Here is a 13,157-nt window from a genome sequence, read left to right as displayed (position 1 = left end):
AAAATAAAAACATAGCATAAAAACATCATGTTTTAACTTGACTTCACCAAAATTTCAAAAAAAAAAATTAATAATTGCAAAAGTTATGGCTGTTTGTGTGAAGCCCGTTTCTCCAGAAGTCCCTTGCGGTGAACATCACAAGTCCTTGCAGATTCATCTAAAACCAATCGGACAAGAAAAATTAGTTTTATTAATAGATAATCTTGTGTCTGATCGAAGCTTTTTTTTTTCAAAATGAACAAAATGGCGGCCTCAGAAAATTTTTTCCAGATTTTAGGAAAAAAAACCAACAGTTAATTGTTAAAAAAAAATCGAAATTTTTGAAAAAAAAAAAATCCTTCGATCAGGCACAAGTTTTTTATGTTTTTCAAAAGCTGTATAAATTTTATTGAAATCTACGTAGCGGTTTTTAAGTTACAGTGTTCACCAGTTTGAAAAACATAGTTTTGAGAAAAACGCATTTAAAGTTTTGCTATCGGCTCCGGAGCGGCCGAGCGCCCTTTGTTAATTGTTGAATAACTTGAAAAGTATTTGTCGGATTCACTTCAAATTTTTACACAATATTTTTAAAACATTATACTTTAAGAAAATGCAAAAAAACAAAAATCGATTTTTTGAAAATTCTGACTACCCCTAACCCCTTAACAAAACGCACAGCTGTCTCGTTCTGAGTTAGATCGTTCAGTTCCGAGTTCAATCGGATTCTATAGGTACCATCATCCATTCTTATTGGGCCAAAGATCTTTCTTAAAATGTTTCTTTCCATGCCAGCAATCTGAGCACAATCATCAACCTTAAGAGTCCATACCTCACAACCATATGTTAGGATTGGTCGAATAAGAGTATTGTACATAGTGAACTTTGTAGCTTTAGACGAAAGTCGGGACTTGAACAAGTTAAGGTGGGCGTAATACGCTTTGTTGGCGGCGTTGATGCGCCGCATACATATTTCATAATTGAGTTCCGAATTTACGGTATATTTTTTTTATATTTAAATCTTTTTTTTTAATTTCGACGCTTTTGATTTTCTTTACATATACTCAAATAAAACCTTGGAATTTTCCTTCTAAAATGAAACCCAAAATACTTTTGTAGACTTTCAAAATTTAGAGCCTCGATTGAATTCCAAATTTTCAGGTAATTTGTTTGTTCTAATTTTTTCAAATTTCAACTTTTTAGATTTTTTTAATAATGCTCAAATAAAAGCTTGAACTTTTTTTTAATGGTACCCAATATACTTTTAGAAACTAAAAATTTCACGGTTAATTTCCACATTATTTCTTCAAAAGTGATAACTAACATATTTTTGGAGACACAAATTTATAAAATAACAAAAATGATAAAATAAATACTTAGTCTTGCCATAAATTCTGTAACTCGACAGATGCAAGCAGTTTCTTCGGTGTCACGCAGTCAACGGCCATGAAAATATTCTTTTCACAGATGCGAAATCTTTCGCTGTTGAAGAAGTTTTTTTAATAAGACAAAATCTATGTTCAAACTTGTGCTTTTAAAGACGCAAAAAATGTGGTTCCAAGGGTTCAGCGTGGCCACCCTCCAGCCTCTGTAATGGTTTGGTGGGGAGTGTCTTGTAAAGGCTTTACATCTCTTCAGTTCTGTGAAAAAGAGGTTAAAACGGGGGCAAAAGAGGATGTCTCAGAAGGCGTGGTGAAACAGTTGAGCAGTACACTCTCTTCAATGGAGAGCGTTGGACCTTCCAGCAAAGATTTCGCTCCAGCCTATGAGGCAAAAACCATGCAGCAGTGGCTAAAAACCCATATTCCTGCGTTCATAGCCGCAGAAGATTGGCCATCTGGAAGTCTAGATATAAATCCATTGGACTACAGTTTGTGGTCCGAATTGGAGAACATAGCCTGTCGAAGACACCACAGACATTTGGAGAATCTCAACAATCTTTGGTTCAAGCAGCGCCGTCAATAACCTGCAATAGTGGAATGGTAGAATCGTTTGAAGGCTTGTGTAAAAGCAAATGGTAGCCATTTCGAATTAAAATTAAATATTTTTTTTTTTTTTTAATACTTACATGATTAAATCAAACTAGCTTCAGTAAAAAAAGTATTGTATTTTCATATCAACAACGTACTTAACTTTTAACAGAACTTATGGTAGGACTAACTACATATATTGCCCGCCTTCGCTCAAATCAGGCTTGAGGCTTTGGGCATTGATGTGTTAAGAAGCGACCACCTTGGCTCCTTGCCACCACAAGATCTACTCAGATTTCTTCGGAGGTCGAGTAGATTTAAAGAAAATTAAAAAGGGAATCTGAGTGCAGTACAATGGATTTAATTGTGTCTGAGCGCTGTACTTGCTGGCCTGTCCTGACAAAAAAAAAGTATATTGCTTACCAGAATACGTACTCGTTTTAGAAACAAATTTTTAATTAGAAATTCTCGATAGAGTAGCTTTTGTTTTGCACACAACTGTAGTTTCTAAATTTTTCACCCCTGTATCTACATAACTCACGCGCATTTCAACATCTATCTGTGCCTGCGCCTGCACTATTTGCTGTCTGATATCTCTTTGGCTAAAAGCGCGCTGATAACTGCGAAACTTTAGTAGATAGCTGCAGGTGCATACAGTATGCCAAATTTTGATATTCGTTTCCACTTGTGTAAACACTTTTATTACATTGTTTATGCCATCATATAAATACTAGAGATTAAGCTTTTAGACCCATCCACAGGGGATTCAAATAATGCTTTTATAATCTCAGCAAATTTGCATAGGTATAGAACTACAAAATTCATTCTCATTTAGTCAGGGACGTAAAGTGGAAATATTATTTCACTAAACTGATGTTAGTTTAATTTAAAAAAATATATATATATGGAATATAAGAAAATATTCGCCTGTCACTAACTAAAATAAACCAAATTGCTTAAATATTGCACCTCCCTACGCTATCGAGTTACACGAGTGCGGTCAGCTATTAACACATTGTGTGCGGGACACGTAAAAATACGTTTTTCGCAAACTGTGGGTAGAGCGCGGGTCACGTAGTTATACGTTTTTATAGATGGGTGGTAGAATAAGGGAAATAAAGATATACGGGTTATTAATGTTTGTTGTTACCCTTTCTCATACCTAGTATTACGGTGTACAAACATATACAAATCAAAATAATAACGGTAAATTGTGTTTAACAGTAAACATCATACGAGCAAATTTAAAATTCGCGCACATTTTTCAATAAATTACCCGCTCCAGCCGTAATACACTGGCACAAAACGCCCGACCACAATGTGTTAATAACTATACTCGTGTGTGTTGTGTGTACATATGCGTACTCTCTTCTAAGAAGTTGTTTCTGCTCAGGTGAACCTGAATCCAAAACTGATTGTGTCATTAATTCAGCTCAGCTCGGAACTCCAGAAATGATTGCCGCCATTTTTTTCGTTGTGTTATCTGATCAGAGCCAATGAATGAATTATGAAGAGTCATTTTTAGTGCCTTTTTAATGACTTTGCCTTAAAATTTATTTTCTCTTTAAATACATTTTGATTTTCTGAACAATCCGCTAAATCCACTTTTTAACCTTATTTAACCTTTTATTTATATTTCGGGTGTTCTTAAGAGCTTGAGAACTTAAAATGATAATATTTACAAAACAGAAATTTTGTTGTAATAATTTTTTTTTATTACAATCTGGTAGATAATTTCATGGCATTTATTTTTTGCATATTTGATGTCGATGTCGCTGAGAACTATGCGGCTAAAAAGCAACCGATACATAAAGAGCCGATTGAGAGGCTTAAATTATTTTCATTGGTAATATGTTGATATAATAAATTGCGATGGAAAATATGCGTAATCTCTATATTCAAGCGCTTGAGAAAATGTGTGAAGAAACCTCAGAGCTTCATATGCAGGCACATACATACATACATATGTAGTTAAGAGGACTTTTCGGAGCTGAGTGAAATATTTTGAAGGGTACATGGACAAGGAATTCATTAAGAACTTTCCATTGATTAAATTCAGTTTTTCACATTTCGGAGCAAAATTGATAAATTCTGGGAAAAGTAACTCATAAATATCGCAAAAGCAAAACCCGTGCACCCGATTTCTTATTCTCAATCTCCTCTGAGGTAGTCTAAATCTCTTTTCCAAAGCGAAGTTTTTTACCTGTTTTTTCATTTGTTTTATACCCATTTATGATATTAAAACCTTTTCTCACGAACCGGAACATTCACCGTTTGTATACCTGAACACACGCCATAACAATAGCCAATTGAGAAAAGGTAGAAAATGAAAAAAGCATGTTGGAAAAATAAAAATACCGAAAATTTTCCAAACATGATTTAATTTTTTTATTATTATAAAAACTAAATAACCCATATTTCTTTTTGTAATATTAGGGCTCTTCTTTTCATCAAGACTTAGCAAGTGGCTAATAGATGAAGCAACTGGTACAAATGAACATATGTATGTCGGAAACGCGGGAAGAGAGCTGCCTTAAATTGCATGTGTTGGTAAGGCAGTGCGGCCTAATGTGCTATAGCCATACACGCTAGCGGCAAATCTTACTCGATAACTTTGTTGTTGCTTTCGCATGCAAATTTTTCGTCAAGTTAATGGAGTATAGAGATAGCGAGCGGGCAAATGGCGAATAGAAGAGGCCTATTTATTCAGTTCTGTTCAATCAACTAACCTCTAACAATGCAGTTCACCTTTTCATGTCGATAAACACATTTCTGTGCCCTCAGAAGCTTGTTAAACTCTCAAGCTAATATGTTTAATACGTTTATTGTATGTTTATGTTTTGGCCCCAAATGAAGCTTCTAAAATGATGCCTATCATATTTTCAGGGAGTCAAAACTTCATAATTGAGTTCCGAATTTTGGGTAAATTTTTTTGTTCAAATTTCGAGGTTTTTCTTTTTTTTTTTAAATATGCTCAAATAAAATCTGGAACTTTTTTTTTAATGGTACCCAATATACTTTTAAAAACTAATAATTTCACGATTCAATTCCGCATTATTTATTTATTTTGTAACAAACGTAAAATTTGTGTCTCCAAAAATATGTTAGGTATCACTTTCGAAATTATTTTTAATTTTGAAATTAATTTTTACCAAAAACTTTGGAACTCTTTTCTGAAATTTTTAGTATGCAAAAGTATGTGTAACATATTTTTGGAGACACAAATTTTACGTTTGTTACAAAAACAAATAATACAAATTTTTTTCAAATTTTGACTTTTTGATTACTTTAATTATGATCAAATAAAAGCTATTAATTTTTCTTTCAGAATATTACTCAACGTATTTTTAAAAACACAAGATTTAATAATAGAGTTTCTAATATTTTTTTATTTTCTTTTAGAATTTCGACGTTTTTGATTTTTTTAATAGTGCTCAAATAAAAGCTTGGAAGTTTTCTTCTAAAATGATACCCAACATATGTACGTTTGTATACTACTTTTGTATACTAAAAATTAATTTCAAAATTAAAAATATTTTTTTTATTATTATTTTATATTTTGTTTAATTTCGACGTTTTTTTTTTTTTTGTTTTAAATTATACTCAAATAAATGCTTGGAATTTTTCTTCTAAAATGAGACCAAACATACTTTTGGATTCTAGAAATTTCATCATTGAGTTAAAATGTTTTCGGTATTTTTTTTTATTTAATTAAAAAAATTTTTTTTTTGTTTCGACGTTTCTGATGCTCTACTAAAATCATGGCATTTTTTGTCCTAAAATGATACCCAACATACTTTTGGATACTAAAAATGTCATCAGTGAGTTAAAATGTTTTAAATTTTTTTTTTTAATTTGGACGTTTCTGATTTTTTTTTTAAATTATGCTCAACTAAAAGCTTAGCATTTTTTTACATACATACTTTTGGAAACTAAAAACTTCTTGACTGAGTTCCAAATTTTTTGGTAAAAATTATTTAAAAATTTTTTTTTTTAGTTTTTTTTATATAGGTATAAATATATATTTTTTTTAATTTCGACGTTTTTGATTTTTTTTAACTATGCTCAACTAAAAGCATGGAATTTTTTCTTCTAAAATGATACCAAACATACTTTTGGATACGAAAAATTTCATCATTGAGTTAAAATGTTTTTTTCTTTGTTTTTTTAATTTTTTTTGTTTGTTTTAATTTCGACTTTTCTGATTTTTTGTTTAATTATGCTCAACGAAAAGCATGGAACTTTTTTTTCTAAAATTATACTTAACATACCTTTGGAGACTCAAAATTTCATGATTAAATTTTGTTCTTTAACGCGCTCTTCCGCCACGGCGCGATGCGTACAGTTTAACCAACACAAAGTGCTTCTTTCTAACAACTGTCTCTCCCCATATAACGATTTAATTTTTACACTATTTTTAGTTTTTCCTTTCTTCGCTTTCCATGTGACGTACATGCATAAATGTTATGTATGTAAATGTATTTGTCATGGATGAAGGTTAAACATTGAAAACCAAGAGTATGCAACACTTTTTAGCAACAATGACTATTTTAAATTACCTCATTTACCTCTATTAACTGGAGTAACAGTTTTTTTTATTTTTCTAACAGAGTATCTGTATATTTAAAATAATCTTTTTGCATTATATACCATATATTATATATGTATGTATATGTAAGAAAATATTTTCTAAGTAATTGTGTAAAATATTAAACAAAGCAAGGATCTCGAAAACTGCGTTTTAAAAAACGCTGACTCAATGCGTTGCTGTTATTGCATCAGCCATTTTCCAGTCCAACAGACAATTTGCTATATAAAAAATTCACAGATATATGTCTGGCAGATAGGCCATTAGAGCGACTAATGTACTTTACATATGCGATAGACATTGTGGCAGCTGCAAGGCAAAATTAGTCTGATGCGACCTACTGTACTTTCGCACAGGGACTTACTTTTCACTAATGGTGTAAAATTTAATAGAACCTAAAGAAGAGAGGAGAGCAAAGGGCAGAGAGCTGCGAAGGCCATCAATTAGCGGAAAATTAAAAGAAAACTTTCAGCATACGTGGATAGAACATAAAAGAGTCAGAGATCGAATAGAGAGCTGGGAAGAGCATTAAATAATTTCTCAGGTAAATGCAGGTACCTGTGTGGCTGCTGCGCAATTTGCCACAGCTCATAGTTTAAGGCAGGCATAGCCGGAATTGAAAATATAAATCGCTTAGCGTCTGCAACAACTACAATGCAGCGAGGACTCTAGCATGGGACAGTTGTTCGCAAAAATGCAGGTAGATGTGTAAGCACAATGGATATAACCTTAATTGCACAGAGCGACCCTAAAAAATACTGGGAAGTGACTTGAGTTGCATAGCCAAGAATTGTATTGTTGAAAAAATTTTGTTATGATGAAAAGTTTAGAGCTTTGAAAATAAACATTCGTTTAAACGTACTTCTTGTCTTAATTCAAGACTAATATTATATATATATATATATAATTGGCGCGTAAACCCTATTTTTTGGTTGTGTTTGGCCGAGCTCCTCCTCCTATTTGTCGTGTGCGTCTTGATGTTGTTCCACAAATGGAGGGACCTACTCCGAACGGCAGATATTTTTATGAGGAGTTTTTCATGGCAGAAATACACTCGGAGGTTTGCCATTGCCTGCCGAGGGGCGACCGCTATTAGAAAAAACGTTTTCTTTATTTTGGTGTTTCACCGAGATTCGAACCAATTATAGCTCAGAAAATTTTAGTATAATATGATAAAGCGCAAGCTTGAAGAGAAAAAAAAATCTGGTTGATTTTGTTAATGTCTTTCCCTAACGGTATTGCGCATTTTCTCCATACAACGAATGCATTCTTTTTTTTCAATTTTTAAATTGCAATCTGTTAAGTTTAAGCAAGTTCGTAGACTTTAAGAAGGCATTCGACCCTGTCAAACAAGACGCAATATGGCTGGCACTGAGTAAAAAGGCAGTTCCCACCAAGATAATCCGCGTCATCAAAGCCCTCTACGAGAACTCAGAAACTGACGAACTTTACAAAGGATGTGTATGGCAAGGTTGTCCCATGTCGCCTCTTCTCTTCACCATCGTCCTTGGGTACGTCATGAGCCAACTGACCCTGCACAAAATAGGCATCGTATGGAGTTTCACCAGACATCTTGAGGACCTGGACTTCGCCGATGACATCTGCATCCTCTCTCACAAACACTCTGACATGCAAGCAAAGGCGGACAAACTAGTCGCGTTGGCACGCACTGTCGGACTGGAGGTCAACATCGCCAAATCCAAGGCTATGAGAGTTAACCGCAATAACGCAAGGCAGATATTGGTTGACGGATGCCCGGTGGAATTCGTTGAAAACTTCTGCTACCTCGGCTGCATCATCATCATTATGGTGGGGCAGATGAAGATGTCAACTGCAGGCTAAACAAAGCGGCATTCGGGCGAATGCAGACCGTATGGAGGAGTTCGCAAATCTTCAGGCGCACTAGACTACGAATATTCGGCTCATGCGTGAAGACCGTATTGTTGTACGGAAGTGAAACAGGGCTGGTCTCGAACACCATCACACTGAGGATGCAATCCTTCATCAACAAATGCCTTCGCATCATCTGCGGAATATTCTGATCAAACACCGTCAGTAACGACGCACTGTGAAGATTAACGAACGAGGAACCCATCCTTAGGCAAATCAAATGCAGAAAGTGGCTATGGATAGGTCACACATTGAGAAAACCACCAGATAGCATCAGAATAGCACTGGACTGAAACCCTCAAGGGAGCAGAGCTCGCGGTCGACTAAAAACCACTTGAAGAAAGTCGTTGTTGCGCAAACTAGCAGATACCGACATCTCATGGACGGTGCAAAAACAACAGCACAGAACCGTGTATGATGGAAGAGTGAACAAGGAAAAAAAATTGTTAAGCAATAAGGGATTGTTTTTCAGTAGTATTTGATTTCTTTGTTCTCTAACCAATATTAGATAAACGTTCAATTTTGCTTCAGGCAAGAACATCAAATAATATAAAAAGGTTTTTCCAATAGCGATCCCACCTCGGCATGCAAGGACAAACCTCCGAGTGTATTTTTGCCATTGAAAAAGCTCCATATAAAAAATAACTGCCTTTCGGAGCCCGCTTAAGACTGAGGGTCCCGCCATTTGTGGAACAATAACGAGACGCACGATACAAATGGAAGAAGCGGCTCATCCAATCACCCAATAAAGGGTGTAGGCGCCAATTATATAATACAGTGTACTCTATCATAATGGGCACCTCCCTTAAGCGGACATCTCCTATAAGCGGACACTTTTTTCAGTACATATCACCAGGCCTTAAAACTTTTTTTCGCTTGAGCGGAGAACTCTCCCAAACCAGATTATTAACTTTTCTAACACTTTTCTCATAAGCGCACACCTCCCATAAGTGGACAAATTTATATGTATACTTATATATACCCCTCATTTCATTGGTGCATAAAAGTGTTTCTCTTTATTGGGACGAAATTATTCACCGGCGTGTCATAAGCCATACATAACTGAAAAAAACTATTCCCTAGTTCTCCTGCTAGGTCTAGCGCAGGTTTACAGCTACTACGAATATTGCAAATATGCAGCGTGCAGAAGCAAGAAAAAAAATATTACGGTGGGAAGCTTGAGTTAAAATGTGCCACGCTTTCAATTTCGAAAATATTTTTCAGAACTTCCGTCGCTTTAGTTTTTCGCTATATCCGTTTTCAAATACTTTCAAAATTACCTTTAAATATTTTTTTATCATAAATACATATGCATTTCCTAGCCTCGTTCTAAATACTCACGACAAATAATGTACTACGGTACTGCATCTGCATACGTACATATTTACATACATACATATTTACATATGGAAGTAACTATAATTAGTTCTGAGCGCATTCGTGCATATTATTGCAAATAAAAGGAATACATCTGCTAGCTTAGATAAGTGAATTGCATATGGGCATACATATACATATTTTTATATGGATGTATGTATGTTAGTATGAGTGAGCAGTGCTTGACTCATACAATGAGCGACACTTGGCTTAAGCTCCAAGTCATTGCTACTCATTTCCTTTTAACCCACTTAAATTGCATATAAATGTATGTACGTTTGACTGTGTGAGTGTTTATATCTAAGTGATTATGTTCATATGTGTCGGCTTTATAAGATTCGCCGCCAAACAAAATGTATGAAAATAATGATGACTTCGCAAACTTTTACAATGAACTTCCTAACATATGTATGTACGGAGATACTCTGAAATACTAGGGGTGTTGTCCCCAATCCAAAAGCGTTTTATGAAGGTTCATCGAGCTTAAAGCTTTTTTATTATTCAGCTAACCCACAAGGTAATTTATTATTGTTAAAATTTCTACATTATTTGTTTAAATTTCTACATAGATAGACATAGATTGATTTGAGGTTTCCACTTTGACCTCATGGTATTTTGTGCCTTTTGTGTCTTATACATTAAAATAGCCAAATATCAACTGAAAATCAGTTTAATGCGTGCCATTAGTGTCTTGTAAAACGGTTTCAATAGCCTGCTTGACCGCGTTGATCGAAACATAAAGCCGAAGATTCAAAAATTATTTTTTATAGAAAATCGAAAATTAAAAAAAGGAAAAAAATGTCTACTCATATCATTTCCAACTTTAATAAAAATATGTTTTTCATAGCTTTTGATTATTTCTCTGGACTTAAAAAACACCAAAAAAATTCGAAAATTTATTTTTATAGAAAAACAAAAAAAACTTGTTTACTCATATCATTTCCAACTTTAATAAAAATATGTTTTTCATAGCTTTTGATTATTCATCTGGGCTTAAAAAACAGCAAAAAATTTCAAAAATTTATTTTTATAATATAGAAAGAAAAAAAAATGTTTACTTATATCATTTTCAACTTTAACCAAAATATGTTCTTTTATAACTTTTGACTATTCCTCTGGGCTTGAAAAACAACAAAAAATGCAACAATTTATAATTACAAAAAGCAAAAGTTTAAACACAGACAGATGTTACGCCACTCTCGTTATTTTTACCACAAATTCTAATCTAAATTTTTTTAATAAATTTTTTTTTTAATTACTATCAAGTACGAATACTTTTCATGCAAATTAATTTGACAAGTTATATTGACTTTTATTCAGTATTACGTGATATTTCATAAAGTTCAGACCCGAGCAGCCTTTATAAATTGTAGAAACTTAGGTACATATATATTTCCAAAATCAGTCTTCATATTACAATAAAAAAATTCGCCCAGCATTTTGTCCATCAAATTCCGTTGAGTAATTAGGCTCAGTAACTTTGTAAATATTTTGAACAGTTTTGAAGCAAATGTTTCGTATTTGGAGTAGCACTGTTGGTTGTGGCCGATCGTCTTCCCATGAACCCCAAAAAAAAACGTATACAATTGAGCTGGCAACGTCAAAGGTGACCGGTATGTGATTTCTTGTTCTTAAGTTGGTTGAATGTGGTCTGAAAGACCTGGAAAGCATCGCATGATCTTCGGTTTCAACATGCCTTACTGTCCAATAACCGTGAAACCCTAAGTTTGAAGTTTGAAAGTTTATTGCTATCGTAAAATTAGAAGGCTTGGTTTCTGTTATAAAAAATTATTTGTGGTTTCCTTGTACGTATGGTACGCTGGGTTTTCGTCTTACATAAAACATCTAAAGGCTAATCAAGTCGTCCCATTAACTCAAAATTGGAAAATTTGCACGTGCATGCTTCTGCCAAAGGAGGACCATATGAAAAAAAAACTAAATAAATAAATCCCAATCTATACAAATGAAATGAAAATGAAAATTACAAAAGACAAACCAAATTTACAGCGTTTGCTTCCATATTGGAAATATAAGAACATCCCTAATAAATACATACACAAGTATTTACATACATTTTAACTCCAAGAACTTGTGCCGACAAAAGGCCGATATCTTCTACATTCAAGTCAGCTGAAGGCTGGTACGAATTATAGATTAAGATTTCCAAAGTTGGATAAATCTTAGTTAATTGGCATGTCTGGAGAAAACACATAGAACTGCGTTCAGTTTCGCATTAGAGACTTGTTAATTTCAAAGCTAATAGTGCTCTACGAAATCATACAAAATTCCATTTTAAAGATACTTCTTTTAAGATGTGGTAGTGCCAGCAAAGATTCGGATAATGCGCTACACTCTAAATAAAGTATGTGCTTGTTAGTCCGCACCATATTTTAATTACCTACATATGTATGTGTGTGTGTACATACATAGATATATCATGCCAGCCGGGAAAGCACCTACATGGTTTCTTGCTTGTGAGCTAAGAACTCACGTTGCTGCCGCTGCGAAAGTTTATAGAATGGAGCATTTTTAAGTTTTTGGTTGTGTTTCTCTTTTTGGTCATATTGGGATTCTTATGGGCATCTAAGGGAGAAAATCTCCCTACTTCAATTCAAAACACGCGTGTCAGAATGTCCTTGAAGGTGCATTTTTTGCGATCTCACCTTGATTTTTTCGTGATAACCTCGGGAGCGCATCAAATGAACATCACGAGAGGTTTCACCAGGAAATCAATATAATCGAGGAAAGATTTAAAGGCAGTACGGTACAGAGGGTCTAAAAATTGTATTCCACACAAATCGAACCGCCCTAATGCGCATAAGTGTAAGTGCTCGCAATGTACCTATGCCAAATGTGTAAACATTGCCTGGAACTAAGTTTTCTTATGCACTTGTCTTAAGCCGCACGAGTTTTTCATCTTCGGCGACCACCCGTAAAATTGTCTGCTTGAAATTTGAGTGGCACATTTTAACTCTCTCAGTTGCTTTTTTAACCGCTTTATAAGTATAGCTGCTTTAAGGACGGGGCAAAAATGCGCCGTAGGAAATTAAAAACTACTGCAAAAAAATCACACGTTGAATTCTACTGTAGAAGGCGGAGGGCAGAGTTCAAATCTACTAAACGTCCCGTTATAGTCTAGTGTAGAAGTCTGAGGGCGGAAATTTTACTTTAAGCCATTTTATAAATGATAATTTTCGATAAATTAATGGCGCTTTCGCAAAAAATGTTAAAACTTTAACCCCATGTGAACAAAAAATTCAACCTTTTGGGCTACTGCTCTATTCGGCAAAGTTGGCTTTGGAGACCTCCTCTTTCATAATTATTAAAGTTTGTTCGTGTCGTCATTCAGATGGCAA

The 13,157-nt window shown here is 34.2% G+C and overlaps 1 protein-coding gene across 1 annotated transcript in view; it reads left to right on the top strand.

The window, feature by feature from the left end:
- LOC129239179 (protein sprint) overlaps positions 1–13,157 on the top strand; it is a 201,899-nt gene that overhangs the window by 177,963 nt on the left and 10,779 nt on the right. The window lies entirely within an intron of this gene.

This window comes from Anastrepha obliqua, chromosome 2 (assembly GCF_027943255.1).
Source record: "Anastrepha obliqua isolate idAnaObli1 chromosome 2, idAnaObli1_1.0, whole genome shotgun sequence".
In the NCBI taxonomy this organism is placed as follows: Eukaryota; Metazoa; Arthropoda; class Insecta; order Diptera; family Tephritidae; genus Anastrepha; species Anastrepha obliqua.
The sequence above is the reverse complement of the archived record's forward strand: the minus strand, read 5'-3'. Positions and strand labels throughout refer to the sequence as shown.